Source organism: Gadus morhua, chromosome 17 (assembly GCF_902167405.1).
Source record: "Gadus morhua chromosome 17, gadMor3.0, whole genome shotgun sequence".
Classification (NCBI taxonomy): domain Eukaryota; kingdom Metazoa; phylum Chordata; class Actinopteri; order Gadiformes; family Gadidae; genus Gadus; species Gadus morhua.
This window is the reverse complement of record NC_044064.1, coordinates 5,049,481-5,077,381: the sequence shown is the minus strand read 5'-3', so window position 1 is coordinate 5,077,381 and position 27,901 is coordinate 5,049,481. Positions and strand designations below refer to the sequence as shown.

Below are 27,901 nucleotides of genomic sequence, written 5' to 3'. Positions count from 1 at the left end.
GGGAGAGAGAATACACAATCAACCTGCTTGAACTAAAATAAAGTCTTGATTGCCGGAAGGTTGGCAGGTTTGTAGAGGAGTAGGTGTTGTCGTAGCCCAGCCCTCTGTTTTGGGCACATCCCAATTCTCACTGGTGAACGCATTTTTCCGACGTTATTTGTGTGCGTCTGTGTGTGAATCAGTGTCTGTGTGTGTCTCTTCTTGGGTTTATGTATTTTAAGTATAGATATCTGATGTCTGTCTGTCTGTCTGTCTGTCTGTGAATCCAACTTTCTTTCCCTCTAACTTCGATATCTTAATTTTGCCACTTCTGCTGAATCCCTTATGCTGTTCCTCCCAGGCATAAACATAAGTCCACATAAGTATGTACAGAAGATTGGTGGCAAACTAGAACACAGGCCGGTTGGTTCTTCTAACCTTTAAAGACGTCCTTGTGTTTACATTTGTCCAAATTGGGACATTGAATGCGCTCCACCAAAATGCGAGGCGCTTAATATATATGCTTCTAAAATGGTAAATAGCATAATAAAGTAACAATTATCAAATCAGTAAACATTAAACTAGATTTCCACTTGTTTTGTACTCATGTTCTTTGTCTGAGTGTTTGAGTTAGTACAAGAATCTGCAGACAAGAACGTGTTCACAGAGACCTGCATTTGGTTATTCAAAGTCTGTTGCCAAATAAATAACGGCTTCTCTTCTATACTTCTTCACAAGGCAAAGAAAATTAAATAAACACCACAGAAAGTTGGTTGAGTTTAGAGGGAAATAGTCCAATCAAATAAGAATACCAAGATATGACAAAAACATTTGTTTATAAAAAAAATGTAACCATGCAACATGTAATAAGGAAGGTTTACAAGATCTGTATACAAAGGCAGACAGCAGATATTGTGGAAAGAAAGACCAAAAAACCAAAACAAACCAAAATATCATGACATTTGTACAGATGTACACTCAGTTAAACCTTGATACAACCACAAAAACAACAAATAAAGCAGCCAGAAACCTGAACTATCTGACCCTGACTGACACTTTCTGCCACGGGCCAACAGGTTCCAGCCTCCATCATCCTGTGTGTGACGCATCAGCGATGAAGAAACCTCTCACTAAAACCCCTATACTAATGCTATATAATAAAGCTCATGACTGCATTAACTAATGCTAATGTTAATAAGTTGTGATTATAATTCATTTTTGATCATCATGTTTTCATGAAAGAATTTGAGTCCCTTGATTGCCTTCCTGCAGGTCTCCCAAATGAGCTTAACGTCTTTAGCGGACGGGAGCCATTTAGCTTTTAGTTCAGGGATATACTCCTTAAATTCATCAAATAGCTTCTTGGCTGCCACATACTCAGGCTCACTGTTTGGTAGGACTTTCAACATATTGTCCCATATATGAATTTGCTCGTTTATTAAGCTGTCAGCAGCCATCTCAACATCGAAGTCTTCCTGGAAGTGCAGAGAACAGCAAGTTAAAGTTTGTGTTTTATAGCGGCATAAGCTATGTTATTACTTTATTGTGCTGAATATTGCCATGTCATATTTTTTATTTATTGTTTCAATATAATTTTTTTGTGAGATAAACTGACGTGAAGTAGAGTAAAAGGGTAAATAGTTTTACATGACCTTAATACATTAAATCATAATAATCATAATTTTAACTTCTTCATTTTAAATTAACCGAGTCTGACCGTGACCAATTTGTGCCGTAGTTCTGACAGCAGCGTGCGAGACGTGACCAACCTTGAAGGAATTGAAGTACAAATCCAAAGCTTCAATCATCATCTTGAAGTCATCCTGTAAAGTCATAAGTTAGTCAATTTGCAGTTTTAAACACATTTGTTCCCTTGACCAGTGGTCCAAGTGATATGAGTAGGCTATGACCCCTTAAAAAGCATAACAGCGGCTCAAAGGGTTGGAATTGAGGCATGGGAAATAATTACATTAAATCTGATTAAAAGAAGGTGCATAAAAAGATCCCTTTCATGCGCATTGCATGCATTTGTTAAACGACCCCTTGCTACATGTCTTGCAGTGTCTTTATGCTTTCTTCATCTAAGTCAGAATATGTTTTGACCTATTTTTTGTGTTTTTGGCTTGAATGCCAAAAATGAAATGAAATTACCTATCTCCTTTCAAAGAGGCATGCCCTCTCCCAAACTATGCTTGTTCAGACCACGAGAAGTGCACCTGTGTCCGACTTGATGCTCCCAAGTCTCGTGCATACATGCACGCAAATGCAGACGATCTGAAACCCGTCTATTTTTTGTGGACTTATCGGGCTGATTGCTCCGGAACTGGGCAGGGATGATAACCTTTTCAAGGAGTTGTTTTAATATCAAATTAAATCTTATTATAGCATATACTTTTGCATTTAACCACACGTAAATCACAATAACATCAATAATATGACTCATTATCGGTTGAGATATGTAAACGTCATAGTGCTTTGTATCCAGAAGAACTGCAGCTCTTTGCAGAGTAGAAAAAGACCAGACATATTTACCAGTAATTTAGGTCTGATGGCCAGCGTATGTGCAAGACACACAAAAATCACCAGGATGGACAAGACTGCGCGGGTCATCCTAAAGAGACCAGGAGAAAGATAAGTTCTTCCTGACATGGAAAGGAATGCCAATGAAGTTGACCCTGTCAAGCGGGTGTTCAATTCTGAAGATGAATACAAATAATAACAAAGATAAGAATAATATAAAAAAGATGGTACCAGTGGTAACCACCTGTCCTCACCTGTTGGCTGGAGATGCTCGGATGTCCTTGAGAGAGAATTCACAATCAACCTGCTTGAACTGCAATAAAGACTCGATGGCCAGAAGGTTGGCAGGTGTGTAGAGGAGTAGGTGTTGTCGTAGCCCAGCCCTTTGTTTTGGGCACATCTCCATTCTCACTGGTGAACGCACACCATTCAATTCCTTCTGTTTAATTTCCGACGTTATTTGTGTGCGTCTCTGTGTCTGTCTGCGTCTGTGTGTGTCTGTACTTGGGTTTATGTTTCTATGTTAAGTATAGATAATAGTTAATAGTTAATATGTGGATAGTAAGATGGATCGTTGGATCAACACTACACTGCAAACTCTTCGCAGCAACTGAATCCAATTGTCTTCAATAACGTTGCATACTTGCATACTAGTTGTCTAAAAACCCCTATTTCTGGGACACATGGAGACCATGGCGTTGGGAGATGTGTGCCTCACCCAACCAGTCTCTGTCCGGTGATCGGACCCACTCGGACACACTCGCACTCTGTGTGACGCAGTGACGCAACAGCGATGAAGAATCCTCTTACTCTAACCCCTATGCTAATGCCACAATAATGCTCACTAATGCATCAACTAATGCTAATGTTAATAAGTCCTGATTATAATACATTTTTGATCACCTCAGTTTCATCTTAGTCTTTGATTCCCCTCGATTGCCCTCTGGATGAGCTCCAACTTGTTGTCAGTGACTTCAGTGAACAGGAGTAATGTATCTTTTAGTTCAGAGTTCGACTCCTTCAGTGTCAAGTTTCTTCTTGATTTCTGCAAACTCTGGCCCACTGTATTGTTCTACTATGGCCGATGTAGCATCCTTTACATGATCGTGTTCTCTGATTCTTTCAGCAGGGCTTCTCAGTATTGTAGTGGTCCTGGAAGCGACGAGAACAACGGGTTACAGTTTGTATTTTATAGCATCACAAGCTAAGTTGTTACTTTATTGTGCTGCGCATTGCAATGTCATTTTTTATTTACATTTGGATATTCTTTTATTTCCAAAGTTTTACAGTTTGTGTTTTTTTGCATCAGTTATTTCTACACAATGTAAGGGATAATGTTCAGTGAGCCAGACATTAAAGGGGAACTGTGCAACTTTTTTGGCTTAATTTACCTTAATGTGAGATCAACTCTGACAGGGTGATGAAGAACCCTGACACAGAATAAAAGGATAAGAAATGTTTGTTACCTGAATAAATTAAATCATAATAAATCATAATTTTAGCTTCTTCATTTTATGTCTGCCCAATGTCAGTTTATTTTTCAACCGAGTGACCGTGCCCAATTTGCGCCGTAGGTCTTACAGCGCTGTGCGAGATGTGACCCACCTTCAGGGAATTGACCTTTAATTCCAAAGCTTCAATCTTCTACTTCCAGAAATCCTGAGCGATGGAGGAGAGAACTGCTTTTCTTTTCTTTTTTGCAGTTTCTAAAGAGATTTGTTCCCTTGACCAAGTGGTCAAACTGGTATAAGTCAGTTATGACCCCTTAAGAAGCAAAACAGCGGCCAAAAGAGGCGGAATTGAGGACGGGAAAATAATTTTCATGCACATTGCATGCATTTGACAAATTACCCCGAAATCTAAATCAGGAATTTATTTGGCAAATTCTTTGTGTTTTCGACTTAAATTCTTTGTTTGAATGATGTATTTCGGTCAAGAATTTGGAGTCAGATTCAGATTTGGATCAAGAAATTGTGATTTTTTGATTCTTCACACATGAGAGCTAAAATTTTAAATCATATTATTGTATAGGCTTTACTGGGACATCGAATGCGCTCCACCAAAATACGAGGGGATACAGTATATGCTTATATAATGGCAAATAGCACAATATAGTAACAAAAATCACAGCACTGAACGTTCAACTAGATTTCCACTTTTGTTTACATGTTCTTTGCTTTAAGGGTTTGTTGTGTTTGAACAGGAATCTGCAGACCAGGAAGTGTTCACAGAGACCTGCATTTGGTTATTCAAAGTCTGTTGCCAAATAAATAACAGCTTCTCTTCTATACTTTTTCACAAGGCAAGAAAAAACAACACAGAAAGATAGATGAGTTTAGAGGGAAATAGTCCAATCAAATAAGAATACCAAGATGTGACAAAACATTTATTTATACTAATGTTTTTACTAACCTTTTAAATGCAACCTGTAATTAAGGAGAGTTTACAATATCTTGTACAAAGGCTGACAGAACAGATATTGTGAAAAGAAAGACCCAAAACCTAAAACATCATGACATTTGTATAGATGTTCACTCAGTTAAACCTTGATACAACCACAAAAACAAAAAATAAAGCAGTCAGAAACCTAAACTATCTGACCCTGACTGACACTTTCTGACACGGGCCAACAGGTTCAAGCCTCCATCATCCTGTGTTTGACGCAGTGATGCACGAAGGACCCACTCACACTTATCCCTATGCTAATGCCGTATAATAATGTTTACCAACGCATCAACTAATGCTAATGTTAATAAGGTGTGATTATAATTCATCTTTGTTCACCTTGGTTTCAAGGAGGTCTTTAGTTCGCTCGAGTTTCTCCTGGAAGGACTCCCAAAGGAGCTCATTGTTTTCATTGTTCAGGAGCAATTTAGCTTTAGCATGCTCCTTCAATGCCTCAAAACCCTTCTTGGCTGCCGAAAACTCAGGCCCAGCATGTTGTAGGACGTCCAACATTGCGTCCATTGCACGATTTAGATCTGTTAATTCGCCAGCTTGGGCGGCCTTCTTCAATTTGTGGTGTTCCTGGAAATGCAGAGAACAGGTTACAGTTTGTATTTTATAAAAGCGTAAAGTATGTTGTTACTTTATTGTGCTGCATATTGCCATGTCATATTTTTCTACTTCAAGTTTTACAGTTTGTTGTTTTTTGTGATCAGTTATTTCTGCACCATGAAAGAGATAATGTTCGGTGAGCCGGACATTAAGGTGAGATAAACTGACATCAATTAGAATAAAAGGGTAAATAGTTTTATGTGACCTGAATAGATTAAATCATAATAATCATAACTTTATATTCTTCATTTTAAGTGAACTTAGTCTGACCGTGACCAATTTGTGCCGTAGTTCTGACAGCACCGTGCGTGACGTGACCCACCTTCAAGGAATTCATGGACAATTCGAAAGCTTCAATCGCCTTCTTGTAGTCATCCTGAGAGTTGAGAAGTCATACAGTAAGTTAGACTATTTGCAGTTTTAAAGATATTTCTTCCCTTGACAAGTCGTCCAACTAGTATGAGTCGGCTATGACCCCTTAAGAAGCATAACAGCGGCTCAAAGAAGTGGAATTCCGGCATGGGAAATAATTAAATTAAATCTAATTAAATTAAAGGTACAAAAAAAGATCCCTTCATGCGCATTGCATGCATTAGTATATGTTTATTTTTTGTGTTTTGGGCTGGAATGCTTTATTTCAATGTTGCAGAATTATTTTTTGGAGTTATCGGGCTGATCGCTCTGGAACTGGGCAGGACTGATAACCTTTTCTCAGTTGTTTTAAAATCAAATTAAATGCTATTATATATACTTGTGCATTTAACAACACGTAAATCATAATAGCATCAATAAAATGAGTCATTATTATCGCTTGAGAAATGTAAATGTTATAGTGCTTTATATCCAGAAAAACTGCAGCTCTTTGTTGAGTAGAAAAAGACCAGACATATTTACCTGTGTGTTGACCTGAAGCGTATGCGCAAGACACACTAACATCACCAGGATGGACAAGACAGCGCGGATCATCCTAAAGAGACCAGGAGAACAAGAAGTTCTTCCGAGCCCGGAGAGGAATGCCATTGTAGTTTTCCTGTCCGGTGGGTGTTCAAATATAAAGATTAATATAAATACTAATAACAATAATCAAAAATATACAATTATAATACTAATAATAATAATAATGAATAATATAAAAAAATATGGTACGAGTGGTAACCATGAGACATGGGGTCAGTGTCCGTCCTCACCTGTTGGCTGGAGATGCTCGGATGTTCGTGAGAGAGAATTCACAATCAACCTGCTTGAACTGCAATAAAGTCAAGATGGCCAGAAGGTTGGCAGGTGTGTAGAGGAGTAGGTGTTGTCGTAGCCCAGCCCTTTGTTTTGGGCACATCCCCATTCTCACTGGTGAACGCACACCATTCAATTCCTTCTGTTTAATTTCCGACGTTATTTGTGTGAGTCTGCGTCTGTACTTGGCTTTATGTTTCTATGTTAAGCATAGATAATCGATAATATATGGATAGTAAGATGGATCGATGGATCAACACTACACTGCAATCTCTTCGCAGCAACTGAATCCAATTGCGTTGGGAGATGTGTGCCTCACCCAACCAGTCTCTGTCCGGTACAATACATTACCACTGTGCACACAGGACGCGTGTGTGTGTGTGTGTGTGTGTGTGTGTGTGTGTGTGTGTGTGTGTGTGTGTGTGTGTGTGTGTGTGTGTGTGTGTGTGTGTGTGTGTGTGTGTGTGTGTGTGTGTGTGTGTGTGTATCCATCTCTCTTTCCCGCTAACTTTGATATCTTATATTCTATGAAATCTTTGGCTGTGAGGTAGGTTTCACTGTTTGATTTGATTGTTCACATAAGAAAGTGCAGAAGACTGGTGGCAAACTAGAACACAGGCCGGTTGGTTCTGCTGGTCCTGCAGGCAATCAAACATGATTCCACATTACTATACAATTTCTGACCCTTTCTGCTTTGCTTATACAGGGAAAGGAATAACATAACCTAAGGGAGGAAAACGTTCATCTGACTGGACCAGAGATTGCATTAACAGAACTAGACATTAGATGTCAAGACAGATTACAGATCTCTACAAAATATTCAAATGGCAGGGAAATTGTCAGGGCATCTGATGCAAAACATGCCATGTCAGAGCAGGTCAAGAAACAACGTCCTGCATTGGTTCCATTGGCAATCTCGTGCCAGCTGGCAGCATTTTTGCATACGTTTTGGAACGCTGACGATATAATTTGAATCCGGCGCTTTGCTTTTTCTATCAACGCATGCTGGGTGATGACATTCAAGCAAGTTTGCATGGATTGCTTGTTTGCGTCTGTGTGTGAGTCTGTGTCTGTTTGTGTTTGTACATAGGTTTATGTTTCTATGTATAGATAATGTATGGATAGAAAGATGGATCGATGGATCAACACTACACGTTAAACTCTTCGCTGCAACTGAATCCAATTGTCTTCAACGACATTGCATACTTTAGCCGTCCAAAAACCCCTCTTTCTGGGACACATGGAGACCATGGCGTTGGGAGATGTGTGCCTCACCCAACCAGTCTCTGTCCGGTACAATACATTACCACTGTGCACACAGGACGTGTGTGTGTGTGTGTGTGTGTGTGTGTGTGTGTGTGTGTGTGTGTGTGTGTGTGTGTGTGTGTGTGTGTGTGTGTGTGTGTGTGTGTGTGTGCGTGTGCACCTATCTTTCCCCCTCACTTTGTCATCTTATATTCTATGAAATCTTCGGCTTTGACTCAGGAGGTAGGTTTCATTGTCTGATTTGATTGTCCACATAAGAAAGTACAGAAGATTGGTGGCAAACTAGAACACAGGCCGGGTGGTTCTGCTGCTCCTGCAAACAATCAAATATAAGATCCCAATTTCTATACATTTCTGACCCTTTCACAGCAGAGTTCATAGGATCCTTAGGATTTTTTATTATGAATTGATGTAATGATTTGTATTGAACCAAGTGCGTAGGTTTGGTCTGAGCTTTGGTGGGGACACTACCCAGACCCCCCCACTAAATGAAATAACGTATGATGCACGCCTGACTTTAACTTTGTTTGATGCATTATCTGGTGATGCATATGCAGTAAAAGATTGAGTGTAGCACCATTGTACACATCTGCTTTGTAAGCAAAGACAAAGATTCCGTTCACCTATTAAATTGTAAAACAGATCTGTCTCAAAAGTCGTTTTTACACTGGCAAATATGCCCGTCTTATGCGCGCCTATTTCTGCATAGTCTGCGCGTTTACACTGCCCGAGGTAAATTGCCAGCTTGAGCTAGCACCCCAATTTTCCCTCCCGGACCCTACACACATTGGTGGTTTCATTTGAATGAAAGTGCGAGTAGACGCTCCGCGGTGGGGGGTAGGGGGGGGGCGTTGTCTCTAGACAGAGACAACGCAGCGATATCAACATGAGTAGTTCTAGCTGGAGAAGGGCATGGGTTCATTCTATTGAAGTCTACGCAATACTTTAGTGAGAAAATTGTTCAAGGCACACCACACTGTAGAGATCCCTCATAAAGTGCTGGACAGGGAAATCTGTATGGGCATGAATTGAGCCTAATGCTATAAAATGAGAATTATGCTTTTGTTTGTTTTTATGTGCAACTATATCGCAATTCATGGTTCATGGATGCGATTCCAACATACAAAATTAAGAACAATCGTAGCCACTTTTCTTTAGCAATAGCCGTTGGGGTCACATGGATGTTGAGGTTAAACAACTGGTCTTGGAAAACGGTTGAACCTTCAACTGTGAGGTTTGGCCACAGAAAACCTTCCTCAAAGTGGATTAAGTATGGGAAAATAAAGAGTCAAATACTTAAAGAAAGGTAGGAATGGTGCCAATCTCATCTGGGAATCCAGAAATGTGTGCACACTTAAATAGCAAAAGTAAATAGAACTGCTCTGATTATACAGGGAATGGAATAACATAACGTTCATCTGACTGGACCATAGATGGCATTAACAGAAAAAGACATCAGATATCTCCAAACTGGATACAGAACTCTACAATATAATCAAATGGCAGTAAAATTATCAAGGCCTCTGATGCAGAACATGCCATGTCAGGGCAGGTCATGAAACAACGTCCTGCATTGTTTCAGTCTGCGTTCTCGGGCCTGCTGGAAGCATTTTTGCATTCTTTTTGGAACGTTGACGATATAATTTGAATCTTGCGCTTTGCTTTTTCTATCAACGTATGCTGGGTGATGACATTCAAGCATTTGCATGGGTTGTTTGTGTGCGTCTGTGTGTGATTCTGTGTCTGTATGTGGGTTTATGTTTCAATGTTAAGTATAGAAAATAGATAATATGTGGATAGAAAGATGGATCAATGGATCAACACAACACTAAAGCAATTTAAACCAATTGTCTACAACAACGTTGCATACTTTAGCCGTCCAAAAAACACCTCTTTCTGGGACGTATGGAGACGATGGTGTTGGGAGATGTTTGCCTAAACCAACCAGTCTCTGTCAGTACATTACATTACCACTGTGCACACAGGACGTGTGTGTGTGTGTGTGTGTGTGTGTGTGTGTGTGTGTGTGTGTGTGTGTGTGTGTGTGTGTGTGTGTGTGTGTGTGTGTGTGTGTGTGTGTGTGTGTGTGTGTGTGTGTCTTTCTTTCCCTCTAACTTTGATGTCTGTTGTCTGTCACGCCTTGACTCAGGGACAGGGACTCAGAAGCCAAACTCAAAAGACGGCAGTATGTTTAAACTAAAAACGCTTTACTAGAAAATTGCACCAAAAACGCTCTCATGGAGGATACAAAACTATAACAAAAGGTGCTCGCTAAGGAGGATACAAAACACAATTAAATGCAGCAGTATCTGCAAGTATCTGGGCACAAAAAACTAGCAAATACTGAGGCTTGACAATACCCAGGGGTGTTTGACATTAGACGAAGGGATACAAGGGCTATTTATACATGAGGGAGGGGAACACAGGTGAGACGAATCAGGAACCGGGGAGGCAATCACAGTGGAGGAAGTCAAGTGCCTGAAACGAGGGGGAAAAGGGAACTACAAAATAAAACAGGAAGTTCTGGATCCTTCCCGAATATATTCTATAAAATATTCGGCTGGGACCCAGGGGGTAGGTCTCATTATTTGATTTGATTGTCCACATATGTATGTACAGATGACTGGTGGCAAAAATAGATCACAGGCCGGTTGGTTCTGCTGGTCCTGCAGACAATCAAATATAAGATTGCACATTTCAAAATATTTCTGACCCTTACTGAAGAGAGTTCATAGGATCCTTAGGCTTTTTTGTTATGAATTGGTATCATAATTGGTATATGTGTAGTGACTATTGTGAGGAAATTGTTCAAGGCACACCAAACAGTAGCGATCCTTCATAAAGTGCTGGGAAACTGGGAAAACTGTATGGGCATGAATTTAGCCTAATGCTACAAAATGAGAGTTATGCTTTTGTTTGTTTTTATGTGCATCCATATCAAAATTCATGTTTCATGGATGCGATTCCCTCATACAAAATACGCTCAACTGTGAGGATGGGCCACAGAAAACCTTCCTCAAAGCGGATTAAGTATGAGAAATGGATTGTACTCCCGAAGCTGAGCTGCCGCCGAGTTCCCCCCGCCGGAGCTGCTTGTCCGCTGGTCCACAAAATCTTAGCTATGCTCTGATTGGAGGGGAGTGGGGAAGTGGGAGGTAATACTCAACTGTGCCCCCTTCCTACAAAACTGACTCGCTCGTTTGGTAACTGTAGGTAGGGTACTTTCAGAAATGCATATCTCACTCAAAAAATCATGTACAGACTTATTTCATAGTTTGTATGCGTGTGGGAGCACCAGTGACCCAAAACAACACCCAAAATCCCAGGAAAAGTGTTGTTTTCATGTCAGAGCAGGTCAAGAAACAACGTCCTGCATTGGTTCCATTGGCAATCTCGTGCCAGCTGGCAGCATTTTTGCATACGTTTTGGAACGCTGACGATATAATTTGAATCCGGCGCTTTGCTTTTTCTATCAACGCATGCTGGGTGATGACATTCAAGGAAGTTTGCATGGATTGCTTGTTTGCGTCTGTGTGTGAGTCTGTGTCTGTTTGTGTTTGTACATAGGTTTATGTTTCTATGTATAGATAATGTATGGATAGAAAGATGGATAAATGTGATCAACACTACACTGCAATCTCTTAACATCAACTGAATCCAATCGTCTACAACAACATTGCATACTTTAGTTGTCTACAACACCTCTTTCTGGGTCACATGGAGACCATGGCGTTGGGAGATGTGTGCCTCACCCAACCAGTCTCTGTCAGTATATTACATTACCACTGTGCACACAGGACGTGTGTGTAGGTTTCATTGTCTGATTTGATTGTCCACATAAGTATGTACAGATGATTGGTGGCAAACTAGTACACAGGCCGGTTGGTTCTGCTGGTCCTGCAGACAATCAAAGATAAGATCCCGCATTTCTAAACATTTCTGACCCTTTCACAGCCGAGTTGATAGGATCCATATAATTTTTTTTTATGAATTCATGTAATTATTGATTGAACATTGAAACCTGTGCAGACCACACTGTAGAGACTACCTAAGTGTCTGTGTGTTCCTCAGATTTACTCTGAGGGTGATATTAAATGGGGGGGAAAAGGCCAGACAGAATGCAACTGAACAGGCTCTGAATGCTGTAGAGATGTACAGACACAATACGTCTCAGTACGGACTGAGTGGGTCATCCAAAACACACTAAACAGAAATACCTACTGGCACCTTACACAATAAAGTCCAGTGCAGGCCACCGTAGTTGTTGGAAAGGGAGGGGAGTTCAGTTGGTGGCATTCTCCAACCTTACTGCTAGTTGTTGCTCAATTCTGAACACCAGCCCTTCAGCACGAAGACATTCCATATCGAGACCATTTACAAACAATTTTACAGATTTCAAATAATTAAGAGCCTATGTTTGTTTTGGCTTTGCAAATCATTGAGCGTCCACACCTAAACCTTTAAAGACGTTCTTGTGTTTACATTTGTCCAAATTGGGACATCGAATGCGCTCCACCAAAATGCGAGAGCTTAATATATATGTATATGAATATATATATACTTGGTATTTGCTATAAAATTGTAAATAGCATAATATAGTAACAATAATCATCAGTGAACGTTCAACTAGATTTCAACTTGTTGTTTTGTTCCTATGTTTTGTTTGTTGTGTTCGTACAGGAATCTGCACTTATTTTGAGGCCAGGGCGTGTGCACAGAGACCTGCATTTGGTTATTCAAAGCCTGTTGACAAATTAATATCAGCTTCTCTTCTATACTTTTTCACAAGGCAAGAAAAAAAGACATCACAGAAGGGTGGTTGAGTTTAGAGGGAAATAGTCCAATCAAATAACAAGAATACCAAGATATGACAAAAACATTTGTTTATAATGCAACCTGTATAATGCAACCTGTAAAGACCCTAACCTGAATACAACCACAAAGAAACTAATAAAAAAAGGTCGGAAACCAAAAGCATCTGACCCCGACTGACACACTGTGACGCAGTGATGCATCAGCGATGATGAACCCACTCACTCTAACCCCTACGCTAATGCCATATAATAATGCTCATTACTGCATTTTTGATCCCCTTGGTTTCATGGACTAAGTCTTTGATTCCCTTTTTTGTGCCCCCATCTGTACTCAAAATTTAATAACAGGGGCACATAGATTTTTAGTAGAAATGTAGACTCCTCATAGTCCCCACAAGTCTCTCCAGGTTCCTGGAAGCACAGAGAACAACAGGATACAGTTTGTATTTCATAGCAGCACAAGTTTTGTTGTTACTTTATTTTGCTGCTTTGTGCCATTTCATATTTTTTATTTTATGTTTAGATATTTTTTGATTCCCAAAGTTTTGCAGTTTGTGTTGTTTTTTGGTATCAGTAATTTCTGCACCATGTAAGGGATAATGTTCAGCGAGCCGGAAATGAATGTGAGATAAACTGACGTGAATTAGAATAAAAGGGTCAATTGTTTTATTTGATCTGAATAAATTAAATCATAATAATCATCATTTTAGCTTCTTCGTTTTGAGTCTGACCAATGTCGCAGTTTATTATTCAACTGAGTCTGACCGTGACTAATTTGTGCCGTAGGTCTGACAGCACCGTGCGAGACGTGACAAACCTTAGGGGGACGGTACAATTCCAAAGCTTGATTCCCCTTCTGGTCAGCCTGAGAGGTGGAGAAGTCATAGGTTAAACTACTGATTTGTTTTTGAAGACATTTGTTCCCTTGACCAAGTGGTCCAACTGGTATGAGTCGACCCTTAAGAAGCACAACAGCGGCCCAAAGTAGTGGAAGTGAGGACGGGAAAATAATTTTGGGGAAAAAATGTGATCTCTTTCATGCGCATTGCACACATATGTTAAACAACCCCTTGTTCTACAACCCCTTGTTCTACATTAATTCTTAATATATATTATTTCATGATCCAGATTTTTTTTGTGGACTTATCGGGCTAATTGCTCTTCAAGTGGACGGGGCTGATAACATTTTTACAGAGTTGGTTTACAATCAAATGAAAAAATAATATTGTACTAGTGATGGAGGAGTGCAGTTTGGAAGTACTTTGGATTGAGGCAAATTATCAAGGAAAGTCAAGAACACGGTTTTGCGTTTCATAACTGTGCACATGCGCACAGCAATAGCGATCTTTTTCACGAAATTGGACCCTCACAAACTACTGTATATATTACATGAAAGCTGAGCCTCCACTTATTCCGACCAACAGTCCAAACCATATCATTCTGTGACTAAAACTCGCAAATAACAACTTAAGAAGAAACGTCCCCTTTTCTTTTAACAACCAAAAATGAAGTATTACCTTTGTGATTTTTGTGCACAAAGTTGATTCTGATCGAATAAAACCACCATAAACAGATTATCCAGTATCTGGGCCAAATTTTGTAACTTAACATGGTGTTTTCAATCAATGAATAAGAGAAGGTTTCTTAGGAAATAGGTAAATTGCCTTCAATCAGAAAACATATTCTTCAGCGCAATCTAGTGGCCATATATTTATTTGCGAGTGTTTGGTTTGGTGCATTCGATTGCCCTGAACTTTAAATAGAGGTGTCAAGTGTCAAAATTGTAAGATATCTACCTTTATTTGCGTCTCATAGTAAGACAGCGCTCCCAACTGATAACGACCAACTGATACTGATAATTATTTCAGGTGGATATGTTATCTTCCACTTATGCTGTGTTCCATGGCTTTATTCACTTTAACCAAGTATTATCCCCATTGAATATTTCACTTGCACAACAATCTTTCTTTTGGCCCAAAGATGACATTATCGCCCTTGCAGTTGTGGAGATATAATCTATTTACTTTGGGTATGTTCTTTCCTGAAAAAAACTTTTCCCCTGATATCGAAAATGGTATAGAATATCGATCTTTTTCCAGGAATAGTGTTGAAGTTAGAAAATCCAGTATCGTGACTGACAACCCTACTAGAAACGCGATTGTGATTATTCAGTTAGAGCTACAAGAAATTTGAAAGTTAAAAAAGACATATCTTTGCTACTACCTCTGACATTTAGTTATGTACATTTGCATCAAATCATGCAGGTCTACATATAACTTGGCGATAGCTTTAATAGGTTGCAACTGTGGACTGAAATCACTTCATGGCACGATGTGACCGCTCGATAAATAAGTAAACAAAGAGAAGTTTGTTATTTTTTAAACACATGTGTGGAAGCTAACATTCAGCTTCAGTCTGAGCTAGGATGATTTTTCTGAGCCCCCCCAAAACCAGGCCGGGTGCCTGGCAAAAAGAGGCCCGTTCACGATTCTGATTATAATTTGGGCAAGTGAACATTACATTCGGGCAAGTTGAACCTGACCTGTACTTGCCCGATGGGCAAATGCTTTTGAAACCTTAGTGTCAACCCCTGGTTCAGAGTTCGACTCCTTCAGTGTCAAGTTTCTTCTTGATTTCTGCAAACTCTGGCCCACTGTATTGTTCTACTATAGCCGATGTAGCGTCCTTTACATGATCGTGTTCTCTGATTCTTTCAGCAGGGCTTCTCAGTATTGTAGTGGTCCTGGAAGCGCCGAGAACAACAGGTTACAGTTTGTATTTTATAGCATCACAAGCTAAGTTGTTACTTTATTGTGCTGCGCATTGCAATGTCATTTTTTATTTACATTTGGATATTCTTTTATTTCCAAAGTTTTACAGTTTGTGTTTTTTTGCATCAGTTATTTCTACACAATGTAAGGGATAATGTTCAGTGAGCCAGACATTAAAGGGGAACTGTGCAACTTTTTTGGCTTAATTTACCTTAATGTGAGATCAACTCTGACAGGGTGATGAAGAACCCTGACACAGAATAAAAGGATAAGAAATGTTTGTTACTTGAATAAATTAAATCATAATAAATCCTAATTTTAGCTTCTTCATTTTATGTCTGCCCAATGTCAGTTTATTTTTCAACCGAGTGACCGTGCCCAATTTGCGCCGTAGGTCTTACAGCGCTGTGCGAGATGTGACCCACCTTCAGGGAATTGACCTTTAATTCCAAAGCTTCAATCTTCTACTTCCAGAATTCCTGAGCGATGGAGGAGAGAACTGCTTTTCTTTTCTTTTTTGCAGTTTCTAAAGAGATTTGTTCCCTTGACCAAGTGGTCAAACTGGTATAAGTCAGTTATGACCCCTTAAGAAGCAAAACAGCGGCCAAAAGAGGCGGAATTGAGGACGGGAAAATAATTTTCATGCACATTGCATGCATTTGATAAATTACCCCGAAATCTAAATCAGGAATTTATTTGGCAAATTCTTTGTGTTTTCGACTTAAATTCTTTGTTTGAATGATGTATTTCGGTCAAGAATTTGGAGTCAGATTCAGATTTGGATTAAGAAATTGTGATTTTTTGATTCTTCACACATGAGAGCTAAAAATTTAAATCATATTATTGTATAGGCTTTACTGGGACATCGAATGCGCTCCACCAAAATACGAGGGGCTTAATATATATACAGTATATGCTTATATAATGGCAAATAGCACAATATAGTAACAAAAATCACAGCACTGAACGTTCAACTAGATTTCCACTTTTGTTTACATGTTCTTTGCTTTGAGGGTTTGTTGTGTTTGAACAGGAATCTGCAGACCAGGAAGTGTTCACAGAGACCTGCATTTGGTTATTCAAAGTCTGTTGCCAAATAAATAACAGCTTCTCTTCTATACTTTTTCACAAGGCAAGAAAAAACAACACAGAAAGATAGATGAGTTTAGAGGGAAATAGTCCAATCAAATAAGAATACCAAGATGTGACAAAACATTTATTTATACTAATGTTTTTACTAACCTTTTAAATGCAACCTGTAATTAAGGAGAGTTTACAATATCTTGTACAAAGGCTGACAGAACAGATATTGTGAAAAGAAAGACCCAAAACCTAAAACATCATGACATTTGTATAGATGTTCACTCAGTTAAACCTTGATACAACCACAAAAACAAAAAATAAAGCAGTCAGAAACCTAAACTATCTGACCCTGACTGACACTTTCTGACACGGGCCAACAGGTTCAAGCCTCCATCATCCTGTGTTTGACGCAGTGATGCACGAAGGACCCACTCACACTTATCCCTATGCTAATGCCGTATAATAATGTTTACCAACGCATCAACTAATGCTAATGTTAATAAGGTGTGATTATAATTCATCTTTGTTCACCTTGGTTTCAAGGAGGTCTTTAGTTCGCTTGAGTTCCTCCTCGAAGGACTCCCAAAGGAGCTCATTGTTTTCATTGATCCAGAGCAATTTAGCTTTTATTTCAGAGTCAGGCTCCTTCAATGCCTCAAAATACTTCTTGGCTGCCGAAAACTCAGGCCCAGTATGTTGTAGGATGTCCAACATTGCGTCCATTGCACGATTTTGATCTGTTAATTCGCCAGCTTGGGCGGCCTTCTTCAATTTGTGGTGTTCCTGGAAATGCAGAGAACAGGTTACAGTTTGTATTTTATAAAAGCGTAAAGTATGTTGTTACTTTATTGTGCTGCATATTGCCATGTCATATTTTTCTACTTCAAGTTTTACAGTTTGTTGTTTTTTGTGATCAGTTATTTCTGCACCATGAAAGAGATAATGTTCGGTGAGCCGGACATTAAGGTGAGATAAACTGACATCAATTAGAATAAAAGGGTAAATAGTTTTATGTGACCTGAATAGATTAAATCATAATAATCATAACTTTATATTCTTCATTTTAAGTGAACTTAGTCTGACCGTGACCAATTTGTGCCGTAGTTCTGACAGCACCGTGCGTGACGTGACCCACCTTCAAGGAATTCATGGACAATTCGAAAGCTTCAATCGCCTTCTTGTAGTCATCCTGAGAGTTGAGAAGTCATACAGTAAGTTAGACTATTTGCAGTTTTAAAGATATTTCTTCCCTTGACAAGTCGTCCAACTAGTATGAGTCGGCTATGACCCCTTAAGAAGCATAACAGCGGCTCAAAGAAGTGGAATTCCGGCATGGGAAATAATTAAATTAAATCTAATTAAATTAAAGGTACAAAAAAAGATCCCTTCATGCGCATTGCATGCATTAGTATATGTTTATTTTTTGTGTTTTGGGCTGGAATGCTTTATTTCAATGTTGCAGAATTATTTTTTGGAGTTATCGGGCTGATCGCTCTGGAACTGGGCAGGACTGATAACCTTTTCTCAGTTGTTTTAAAATCAAATTAAATGCTATTATATATACTTGTGCATTTAACAACACGTAAATCATAATAGCATCAATAAAATGAGTCATTATTATCGCTTGAGAAATGTAAATGTTATAGTGCTTTATATCCAGAAAAACTGCAGCTCTTTGTTGAGTAGAAAAAGACCAGACATATTTACCTGTGTGTTGACCTGAAGCGTATGCGCAAGACACACTAACATCACCAGGATGGACAAGACAGCGCGGATCATCCTAAAGAGACCAGGAGAACAAGAAGTTCTTCCGAGCCCGGAGAGGAATGCCATTGTAGTTTTCCTGTCCGGTGGGTGTTCAAATATAAAGATTAATATAAATACTAATAACAATAATCAAAAATATACAATTATAATACTAATAATAATAATAATGAATAATATAAAAAAATATGGTACGAGTGGTAACCATGAGACATGGGGTCAGTGTCCGTCCTCACCTGTTGGCTGGAGATGCTCGGATGTTCGTGAGAGAGAATTCACAATCAACCTGCTTGAACTGCAATAAAGTCAAGATGGCCAGAAGGTTGGCAGGTGTGTAGAGGAGTAGGTGTTGTCGTAGCCCAGCCCTTTGTTTTGGGCACATCCCCATTCTCACTGGTGAACGCACACCATTCAATTCCTTCTGTTTAATTTCCGACGTTATTTGTGTGAGTCTGCGTCTGTACTTGGCTTTATGTTTCTATGTTAAGCATAGATAATCGATAATATATGGATAGTAAGATGGATCGATGGATCAACACTACACTGCAATCTCTTCGCAGCAACTGAATCCAATTGCGTTGGGAGATGTGTGCCTCACCCAACCAGTCTCTGTCCGGTACAATACATTACCACTGTGCACACAGGACGCGCGTGTGTGTGTGTGTGTGTGTGTGTGTGTGTGTGTGTGTGTGTGTGTGTGTGTGTGTGTGTGTGTGTGTGTGTGTGTGTGTGTGTGTGTGTGTGTGTGTGTGTGTGTGTGTGTGTGTGTATCCATCTCTCTTTCCCGCTAACTTTGATATCTTATATTCTATGAAATCTTTGGCTGTGAGGTAGGTTTCACTGTTTGATTTGATTGTTCACATAAGAAAGTGCAGAAGACTGGTGGCAAACTAGAACACAGGCTGGTTGGTTCTGCTGGTCCTGCAGGCAATCAAACATGATTCCACATTACTATACAATTTCTGACCCTTTCTGCTTTGCTTATACAGGGAAAGGAATAACATAACCTAAGGGAGGAAAACGTTAATCTGACTGGACCAGAGATTGCATTAACAGAACTAGACATTAGATGTCAAGACAGATTACAGATCTCTACAAAATATTCAAATGGCAGGGAAATTGTCAGGGCATCTGATGCAAAACATGCCATGTCAGAGCAGGTCAAGAAACAACGTCCTGCATTGGTTCCATTGGCAATCTCGTGCCAGCTGGCAGCATTTTTGCATACGTTTTGGAACGCTGACGATATAATTTGAATCCGGCGCTTTGCTTTTTCTATCAACGCATGCTGGGTGATGACATTCAAGGAAGTTTGCATGGATTGCTTGTTTGCGTCTGTGTGTGAGTCTGTGTCTGTTTGTGTTTGTACATAGGTTTATGTTTCTATGTATGGATAGAAAGATGGATCGATGGATCAACACTACACGTTAAACTCTTCGCTGCAACTGAATCCAATTGTCTTCAACGACATTGCATACTTTAGCCGTCCAAAAACCCCTCTTTCTGGGACACATGGAGACCATGGCGTTGGGAGATGTGTGCCTCACCCAACCAGTCTCTGTCCGGTACAATACATTACCACTGTGCACACAGGACGTGTGTGTGTGTGTGTGTGTGTGTGTGTGTGTGTGTGTGTGTGTGTGTGTGTGTGTGTGTGTGTGTGTGTGTGTGTGTGTGTGTGCGTGTGCACCTATCTTTCCCCCTCACTTTGTCATCTTATATTCTATGAAATCTTCGGCTTTGACTCAGGAGGTAGGTTTCATTGTCTGATTTGATTGTCCACATAAGAAAGTACAGAAGATTGGTGGCAAACTAGAACACAGGCCGGGTGGTTCTGCTGCTCCTGCAATCAATCAAATATAAGATCCCAATTTCTATACATTTCTGACCCTTTCACAGCAGAGTTCATAGGATCCTTAGGATTTTTTATTATGAATTGATGTAATGATTTGTATTGAACCAAGTGCGTAGGTTTGGTCTGAGCTTTGGTGGGGACACTACCCAGACCCCCCCACTAAATGAAATAACGTATGATGCACGCCTGACTTTAACTTTGTTTGATGCATTATCTGGTGATGCATATGCAGTAAAAGATTGAGTGTAGCACCATTGTACACATCTGCTTTGTAAGCAAAGACAAAGATTCCGTTCACCTATTAAATTGTAAAACAGATCTGTCTCAAAAGTCGTTTTTACACTAGCAAATATGCCCGTCTTATGCGCGCCTATTTCTGCATAGTCTGCGCGTTTACACTGCCCGAGGTAAATTGCCAGCTTGAGCTAGCACCCCAATTTTCCCTCCCGGACCCTACACACATTGGCGGTTTCATTTGAATGAAAGTGTGAGTAGACGCTCCGCGGTGGGGGGTAGGGGGGGGGCCTTGTCTCTCTAGACAGAGACAACGCAGCGATATCAACATGAGTAGTTCTAGCTGGAGAAGGGCATGGGTTCATTCTATTGAAGTCTACGCAATACTTTAGTGAGAAAATTGTTCAAGGCACACCACACTGTAGAGATCCCTCATAAAGTGCTGGACAGGGAAATTTGTATGGGCATGAATTGAGCCTAATGCTATAAAATGAGAATTATGCTTTTGTTTGTTTTTATGTGCAACTATATCGCAATTCATGGTTCATGGATGCGATTCCAACATACAAAATTAAGAACAATCGTAGCCACTTATTTAGCAACAGCCGTTGGCGTCACATGGATGTTGAGGTTAAACAACTGGTCTTGGAAAACGGTTGAACCTTCAACTGTGAGGTTTGGCCACAGAAAACCTTCCTCAAAGTGGATTAAATATGGGAAACTAATGAGTCAAATACTTAAAGAAAGATAGGAATGGTGCCAATCTCATCTGGGAATCCAGAAATGTGTGCACGCTTCCTTACAAATAAAATAGCAAAAGTAAATGGAACTGCTCTGATTATACAGGGAATGGAATAACATAACGTTCATCTGACTGGACCATAGACAGCATTAACAGAAAAAGATATCAGATATCTCCAAACTGGATACAGAACTCTACAATATATTCAAATGGCAGTAAAATTATCAAGGCATCTGATGCAGAACATGACATGTCAGGGCAGGTCATGAATTGTTTCAGTCTGCGTTCTCGGGCCTGCTGGAAGCAGCAAGTTTGCATGGGTTGTCTGTGTGTGGGTTTATGTTTCAATGTTAAGTATAGAAAATAGATAATATGTGGATAGAAAGATGGATCAATTGATCAACACAACACTGCAAACTCTTTAAAGCAATTGAATCCAATTGTCTACAACAACGTTGCATACTTTAGCCGTTCTAAAAACACCTCTTTCTGGGACGTATGGAGACGATGGCGTTGGGAGATGTTTGCCTAAACCAACCAGTCTCTGTCAGTACATTACATTACCACTGTGCACACAGGACGTGTGTGTGTGTGTGTGTTTGTGTGTATCCATCTTTCTTTCCCTCTAACTTTGATGTCTGTTGTCTGTCACGCCTTGACTCAGGGAACTCAAAAGACGGCAGTATGTTTAAACTAAAAACACTTTACTAGAAAATTTTACAAAAAACGCTCTCATGGAGGATACAAAACTATGACAAAAGGTGCTCGCTAAGGAGGATACAAAACACAATTAAATGCAGCAGTATCTGCAAGTATCTGGGTACAAAAAACTATCAAATACTGAGGCTTGACAATACCCAGGGGTATTTGACATTAGACGAAGGGATACAAGGGCTATTTATACATGAGGGAGGGGAACACAGGTGAGACGAATCAGGAACCGGGGAGGCAATCACAGTGGAGGAAGTCAAGTGCCTGAAACGAGGGGGAAAAGGGAACTACAAAATAAAACAGGAAGTTCTGGATCCTTCCCGAATATATTCTATAAAATCTTCGGCTGGGACTCAGGAGGTAGGTCTCATTGTTTGATTTGATTGTCCACATATGTATGCACAGATGACTGGTGGCAAAATAGATCACAGGCCGGTTGGTTCTGCTGGTCCTGCAGACAATCAAATATAAGATCCCACATTTCAAAATATTTCTGACCCTTACTGAAGAGAGTTCATAGGATCCTTAGGCTTTTTTGTTATGAATTGGTATCATAATTGGTATATGTGTAGTGACTATTGTGAGGAAATTGTTCAAGGCACACCAAACTGTAGAGATCCTTCATAAAGTGCTGGGAAACTGGGAAAACTGTATGGGCATGAATTTAGCCTCATGCTACAAAATGAGAGTTATGCTTTTGTTTGTTTTTATGTGCATCCATATCAAAATTCATGTTTCATGGATGCGATTCCCTCATACAAAATACGCTCAACTGTGAGGTAGGGCTGTGCAATTAATTTGAATTTCGATCGCGATATCGATTTTGGGGTCAAACGATCTCCAAACTCGTATAATCGAGTTGAAACGATTAATTTGACATTTTCCGTTTTACAGTAGGCCTAGAGAGTTTATGAAAGTTTATGAAAGAGACGCGCATGCGAAAGCATTCAACGCGGCGAGAGGGAGTACAATCTAACAGGCGTGCTGCATCAGGAAGTATGCCGTTGGCAGGAGGCGGGACATGCCAGATCAGCAGCATTGACTGTTGACAGACATGTTGGAGTAGACCTACCGTGTGGAATATTAAAGTTTCAGTAACGTTACAGTTTGATGAACGATAACAAGCTCCTATAGCAGACTTTAACTTAGAGTTCTTTAAGGCAGAACTGCCAAGTACATCTTGTATATGTATTTCTGTTTAACAACAATATGATTTTTATTAGCCATGTGTTTGTTATGGCTTTGTGACTTTTAACTTTGCTATGGAGAAATGCTGGGAACGTTGTTCTCTAGACATTAAATAGGGAATGTATTATTTCAGTCGAGTCATTCGTCAGTGCATTTGGCTGAATATATTGTATTCATGAAATGTTTTATAAAAATCAAATGTTAGATTCAGAATGTTGTGGCAAAGAGTACACTTACACACGAAAAAGGTTTTATTTTGGATACTTACACGTGTTTCTATGTCATAATTGATTGTGTAAATAAATGCATGTTTCAAACTCAAAAATAATCGTTTGAATAATCGTGATATCAATATTGACCAAAATAATCGTGATTATGATTTTTCCCATAATCGAGCAGCCCTACTGTGAGGATTGGCCACAGAAAACCTTCCTCAAAGCGGATTAAGTATGAGAAAGGGATTGTACTCCCAGAGCTGAGCTGCCGCCGAGTTCCCCCTGCCGGAGCTGCTCGTCCGCTGGTCCACAAAATCTTAGCTATGCTCTGATTGGAGGGGGGTGGGGAAGTGGGAGGTAACTCAACTGTGCCCCCTTCCTACGGAGGAGGGGGCGCCAAAACTGACTCGCTCGTTTGGCAACTGTAGGTGGGGTACTTTCAGAAATGCATATCTCACTCAAAAAATCATGTACAGATTTATTTCATAGTTTGTATGCGTGTGGGAGCACCAGAGACCCAAAACAACACCCCAAATCCCAGGAAAAGTGTTGTTTTCATAATATGTCCCCTTTAAAGAAAGCTAGGAATGGTGTTAATCTCATCTGGGAATCCAGAAATGTGTGAGGGGAGTTGGGGCGGCAGTAGCTCAGGTGGTAGAGCGGGTTGGCTGGTAACCTGAAGGTTGTTGGTTCGATCCCCGGCTTCACCAAGCAGAGTGTCGAGGTGTCTTTGACAAAGCAACTAACCCTGACTGATGTCGCGATGCGATGTCGAATCCAGACATCCTGCTGATGCTGGAACAGAGGCTTCCAACTCTCCAGCAGAAGCGCCCCAAGGCCATGAAATGTGCCGAGCGGGAAAAAATGATGATGATGATGTTCACTTCCTTACAAATATAATAGCAAGAGTAAATATAACTGCTTTACTCTTACAGGGAATGGAATAACATAATCCAGTGGAGGAAAACGTTAATCTCACTGGACTATAGATGGCATTATAGGAAACGACATTAGATATCTCAAAACACGTTACAGATCTCTACAATATATTCAAGTAACTAATTCAAGTAAGTAAATTATCAGGGCATTTGATGCAAAACATGCCATGTCAGGGCAGGTCACGAAACAACGTCCTGCATTGTTTCAGTCTGCGTTCTCGGGCCTGCTTGCAACATTTTTGCATTCATTTTGGAACGCTGACGGTATAATTTGAATCTGGCGCTTTACTTTTTCAATCAACGCATGCTGGGTGATGACATTCAAGCAAGTTTGCATGGGTCGTTTGTGTGCGTCTGTGTGAGTCTGCGTCTGTGTGTGTCTGTACTTGGGTTTATGTTTTGTATGTTAAGTATAGATAATAGATAATGTATGGATAGAAAGATGGATAAATGGGATCAACACTACACTGCAAACTCTTAACATCAACTGAATCCAATCGTCTACAACAACATTGCATACTTTAGTCGTCTACAACACCTCTTTCTGGGTCACATGGAGACCATGGCGTTGGGAGATGTGTGCCTCACCCAACCAGTCTCTGTCAGTACATTACATTACCACTGTGCACACAGGACGTGTGTGTAGGTTTCATTGTCTGATTTGATTGTCCACATAAGTATGTACAGATGATTGGTGGCAAACTAGTACACAGGCCGGTTGGTTCTGCTGGTCCTGCAGACAATCAAAGATAAGATCCCGCATTTCTAAACATTTCTGACCCTTTCACAGCCGAGTTGATAGGATCCATATAATTATTTTTATGTAATTATTGATTGAACATTGAAACCTGTGCAGACCACACTGTAGAGACAACATAAGTGTCTGTGTGTTCCTTAGATTAATTCTGAGGGTGATATTAAATGGGGGGGAAAAGGCCAGACAGAATGCAACTGAACAAGCTCTGAATGCTGTAGAGATGTACAGACACAATACGTCTCAGTACGGACTGAGTGGGTCATCCAAAACACACTAAACAGAAATACCTACTGGCACCTTACACAATAAAGTCCAGTGCAGGCCACCGTAGTTGTTGGAAAGGGAGGGGAGTTCAGTTGGTGGCATTCTCCAACCTTACTGCTAGTTGTTGCTCAATTCTGAACACCAGCCCTTCAGCACGAAGACATTCCATATCGAGACCATTTACAAACAATTTTACAGATTTCAAATAATTGAGAGCCTCTGTTTGTTTTGGCTTTGCAAATCATTGAGCGTCCACACCTAAACCTTTAAAGACGTTCTTGTGTTTACATTTGTCCAAATTGGGACATCGAATGCGCTCCACCAAAATGCGAGAGCTTAATGTATATGTATATGAATATATATATATATACTTGGTATTTGCTATAAAATTGTAAATAGCATAATATAGTAACAATAATCATCAGTGAATGTTCAACTAGATTTCAACTTGTTGTTTTGTTCCTATGTTTTGTTTGTTGTGTTCGTACAGGAATCTGCACTTATTTTGAGGCCAGGGCGTGTGCACAGAGACCTGCATTTGGTTATTCAAAGCCTGTTGACAAATTAATATCAGCTTCTCTTCTATACTTTTTCACAAGGCAAGAAAAAAAGACATCACAGAAGGGTGGTTGAGTTTAGAGGGAAATAGTCCAATCAAATAACAAGAATACCAAGATATGACAAAAACATTTGTTTATAATGCAACCTGTATAATGCAACCTGTAAAGACCCTAACCTGAATACAACCACAAAGAAACTAATAAAAAAAGGTCGGAAACCAAAAGCATCTGACCCCGACTGACACACTGTGACGCAGTGATGCATCAGCGATGATGAACCCACTCACTCTAACCCCTACGCTAATGACATATAATAATGCTCATTACTGCATTTTTGATCCCCTTGGTTTCATGGACTAAGTCTTTGATTCCCTTTTTTGTGCCCCCATCTGTACTCAAAATGTAATAACAGGGGCACATAGATTTTTAGTAGAAATGTAGACTCCTCATAGTCCCCACAAGTCTCTCCAGGTTCCTGGAAGCACAGAGAACAACAGGATACAGTTTGTATTTCATAGCAGCACAAGTTATGTTGTTACTTTATTTTGCTGCTTTGTGCCATTTCATATTTTTTATTTTATGTTTAGATATTTTTTGATTCCCAAAGTTTTGCAGTTTGTGTTGTTTTTTGGTATCAGTAATTTCTGCACCATGTAAGGGATAATGTTCAGCGAGCCGGAAATGAATGTGAGATAAACTGACGTGAAGTAGAATAAAAGGGTAAATTGTTTTATTTGATCTGAATAAATTAAATCATAATAATCATCATTTTAGCTTCTTCGTTTTGAGTCTGACCAATGTCGCAGTTTATTATTCAACTGTGTCTGACCGTGACTAATTTGTGCCGTAGGTCTGACAGCACCGTGCGAGACGTGACAAACCTTAGGGGGACGGTACAATACCAAAGCTTGATTCCCCTTCTGGTCAGCCTGAGAGGTGGAGAAGTCATAGGTTAAACTACTGATTTGTTTTTGAAGACATTTGTTCCCTTGACCAAGTGGTCCAACTGGTATGAGTCGACCCTTAAGAAGCACAACAGCGGCCCAAAGAAGTGGAAGTGAGGACGGGAAAATAATTTTGGGGAAAAAATGTGATCACTTTCATGCGCATTGCACACATATGTTAAACAACCCCTTGTTCTACAACCCCTTGTTCTACATTAATTCTTAATATATATTATTTCATGATCCAGATTTTTTTTGTCGACTTATCGGGCTAATTGCTCTTCAAGTGGACGGGGCTGATAACATTTTTACAGAGTTGGTTTACAATCAAATGAAAAAATAATATTGTATATACTTTTGCATTTAACCACACGTAAATCATAAAACATCAATAAAATGACTCAGTATTATCGGTTGAGAAATGTAAACGTTGGAGTGCTTTTTATCCAGAAGAACTGCAGCTCTTTGCAGAGTAGAAAAAGACCAGACATATTTACCAGTAATTGAGGTCTGGAGGCCAGCGTATGTGCAAGACACACAGAAATCACCAGGATGGACAAGATTGTTCGCGTCATCCTAAAGAGACCAGGAGAAAGATAAGTTCTTCTTGGCATGGAAAGGAATGCCAATGCAGTTGTCGTTATATAAATAATAATAGCAATAATTAAAAATATATATCAATAATAACAATAAGGAATATGGTTGCAAGCAACCATAACGGGGACCTACTGTTTGACGAGTATGGTGGTGGCCTTATGAATACATTATGGTAAACATAATTTGATGTCATGCCTCGCCTCACAGAATGGTTTGTTGAGGTTGGACTTTAACCAGTGACCCCATGGTCATGAGTCCGACGCAATACCACTACACTACATGGACATGTGGACTACCAAGGGCAGATAGACTTTATTTTGAGGAGTAGAAGTCTTCCGTACTTGAAAGTATGTCGAGCTTGATCGGTATGTATGTATGGCATTGGTATGCCTTAAAAACTGGTTTACTGGAA

At 39.8% G+C, this 27,901-nt stretch overlaps 2 long non-coding RNA genes across 2 annotated transcripts; both read right to left on the bottom strand.

Annotated features, from left to right (window-relative positions):
- Positions 1-798: 798 nt before the first annotated feature.
- Positions 799-2,864, bottom strand: LOC115529532 (uncharacterized). The gene is made up of 4 exons (XR_003973567.1): positions 2,754-2,864; positions 2,512-2,590; positions 1,749-1,802; positions 799-1,454 (listed from the first exon to the last, which is right to left on the bottom strand). It is a non-coding gene; the product is annotated as an uncharacterized LOC115529532 (long non-coding RNA).
- Positions 2,865-4,930: 2,066 nt separating this feature from the next.
- LOC115529540 (uncharacterized) lies at positions 4,931-6,823 on the bottom strand. Its single transcript, XR_003973576.1, has 4 exons — positions 6,744-6,823; positions 6,451-6,586; positions 5,879-5,932; positions 4,931-5,526 (listed from the first exon to the last, which is right to left on the bottom strand). It is a non-coding gene; the product is annotated as an uncharacterized LOC115529540 (long non-coding RNA).
- Between the last annotated feature and the right edge of the window lie 21,078 nt (positions 6,824-27,901).